The sequence below is a fragment of the Benincasa hispida genome, chromosome 3 (genome assembly GCF_009727055.1).
Source record: "Benincasa hispida cultivar B227 chromosome 3, ASM972705v1, whole genome shotgun sequence".
NCBI lineage: Eukaryota > Viridiplantae > Streptophyta > Magnoliopsida > Cucurbitales > Cucurbitaceae > Benincasa > Benincasa hispida.
The window spans coordinates 26,693,419-26,696,490 of NC_052351.1; positions in this window are offsets into that span (position 1 = coordinate 26,693,419).

Consider the following 3,072-nt stretch of genomic DNA (forward strand, 5'->3'; position numbering starts at 1 on the left):
ACATGTGATTGTGCCATATGGACATGTAAATCACTTCCGCTCAGTTTACGTTTTCAAGCTATTTAAAAGTTTTGATTTGAAACTCAATGTTGGTCAAAATTTTATTTGTTTAAGTTATTTTTTTCTTCATTATTTTAGGGGCCCCGAATAAAGGTTTTACTTATTTTTTATTTATTTTAGAAAATTGTCTTTATTATTTTAATGAAATTTATTTTTCTCAATAGTCAAAATATTTTGAATGTAAATGTGTAATTATGAGTAATGATCATTATCAGAGTACTCAAAAGGTCGGGTCGTTACACACTTGATGGTTGACTTTCCCTTCCAAACTATATACCCTTACTACGTTGTCGATATGTCACATACTGGTCATGGATATTTGGATGGACATGTGAAGTTTGTCATTCTTCCATGCTTACCATACTGAGGGTTGTTGGAAAAAATTCAAATGTTGAGGGGGAGGATATCATCGAAGTATGTGTAAAATGATCGAGTGGCGTTGTTGGATTCATTCCGAACATTAGGTCGAATAGGAACATCCTTATGTCTTGCTGGATCACCTTGTTCTTCAATTGGAACATCACCATCGATATATCGAGGTGAGTCTACGCAAGGCTCTTTGAGTAGATATTGGCAAATTTGGAAGCTCAACCTGAAAAATAATTGAATAACGAGTTAATGACTTTAAAATTTATTTTGATGTGCAATGAAGAAATAAAATCAAACAATCATAGTAAACAATAAACTCATACCAACAAGTGATAGGATGCTCATGCTTTAGTTATGTACCATCTGCTCACAGTGGAATACCATTCAATATATCCAGGCTCAGTACCTACATCGTTGTTAATAGGAGGTTCATTAACAACCCAACTTTATCGATTTTCCCATATTGAAATTTGAAGAGCCAAATATACAATCCAATCTCGCTCATGCCAACCCCTTAGATCGTGTGAATGAAGTCAGGCGTCTGTGTTGTAAGGTTGAGGAATTTATTGCAACATTCCAAATTGACGCATCACACGATCTGGGTGACACCACTCCACAACGAAGAAGCATATGAGTGGACATTTGGATGTCCATATATCATTACCATTGAGATAGTATGGTGACGATAGTTGGATAAGATGATTATATGGCTCCTAAGTAATTTGCATGCATATGTGTCAAAAAATGAATTAACCAGAAGATTGAAACATTATGAATATATGATATATGAATGAATAAAATACTACTTGGTTAGGCATATGTGTATCGAGTATGTGCCTATATTGTACTAGAACATGCTTAGATGCTCTAATTACAGAATAGTTGTCATTCCATCTATAAAAATCAGAAGTTGAATTTTAGCTATTAATATTTCATAATGAACACAACAATAATGAGATAAATATGCTCACCTTACTGCAAGTGATCTGTCACCTAAGTTATACTCGTATGTATGGAGTCGTCGAGGCGCTAAAAGAGGAAATCGATCACATGCCCAAATTTGTAGCAATGAAAGTGGGCATGTAATGTCTTTTCTATCTATAACTGCACCATTGCATAATTTCCTATACAACCATGCAAGACATCCAGCGCCCCAACTGTAAGTTCTGGCAATATCAAAATCCACCAAGAGAGGAAGATACATCAGGTTCATTCCGCTGTTGGATTTGTCGGGAAATACCATTGATCAGGTCCCTAAATTATGACTGGAAACAACTTTGTGCCCTTCTTTTAGGTGTAACCACGAATGACGTCGTTCTCCTGACGTATCCAACAGTGGAGTGCACTTGATGTATCTTCCTGTCTTGGTGGATTTTGATGTTGCCGGGACTTACAATTGGGGCACTGGATGTCTTGCATGGTTGTATAGGCAACTATGCAAGGGTGCAGTTATAGATAGAAAAGACATTGCAGACCAACTTTTACTGCTACGAATTTGGGCATGGGATCGATTTCCTTTTCTAGCGTCTCAATGACTCTATAGATACGAGAATAACTTAGGTGACAAACCACTTGTAGTAAGATAAACATATTTACTTCATGATTGTTGTGTTTATTATGAAATACTAATAGCTAAAATTCAACTTCTGATTGTTGTAGATGGAATGACAACTATTCTGTAATTAGAGCACCTACGCATGTTCTAGTACAGTATAGGCACATACTCGATACACATATGCCTAACCAGGTAATATTTTATTCATTCATATATCATATATTCATAATGTTTCATTTTTCTGGTTAATTCATTTTTTGATATATATGCATATAGATTATTTGGGAGTCATATAATCATCTTATCCAACTATTTCTACCATACTGTCTCGATGATAATGAGATATGGACATCTAGATGTCCACACATATGCTTATTCGTTGTGGAGTGGCATCACCCAAATCGCGTGATGCGTCAATTTGGGATGTTGCAACAAATTCCTCAACCTTGCAACATAGACACCCGACTTTATTCACATTATCTAAGAGGTAGGCATGAGCGAGACTGGATTGCATATTTAGCTCTTCAAATTTCAATCTGGAAAAATCGACAAAGTTTGGTTGTTAATGGACCTCATATTAACAACGGTGTAGGTACCAAGCCTGGATATATTGACTGGTATTCTACTGTGAACAGACGGTACATACCTAAAGTAGGAGCATTATATCACTTGTTGGTATAAGTTTATTGTTTACTATGATTGTTTGATTTTATTTTTTCATTGCACACCAAAATAAATTTTAAAGTCATTAACTTGTTATTCAATTCTTTTTCAGGCTGAGCTTCCAAATTTTCCAATATCTGCTTAAAGAGCCTTGCGTAGACTCACCTCGATATATCGATGGTGGTGTTCCAATGGAAGAACAAGGTGATCCAGCAAGACATGAGGATGTTTCTATTCGACCTAATGTTCGGAATGAATATCCAACAACGCCACTCGATCATTTTACACGTACTTCGATGATGTCCTCTCCCTCAACATTTGAATTTTTTCCAACAACCCTCAGTACACTAATCATGGAAGAAGGACAAACTTCACATGTCCATCAAAATATCCATGACCAGTATGTGACATATCGACAACGTAGT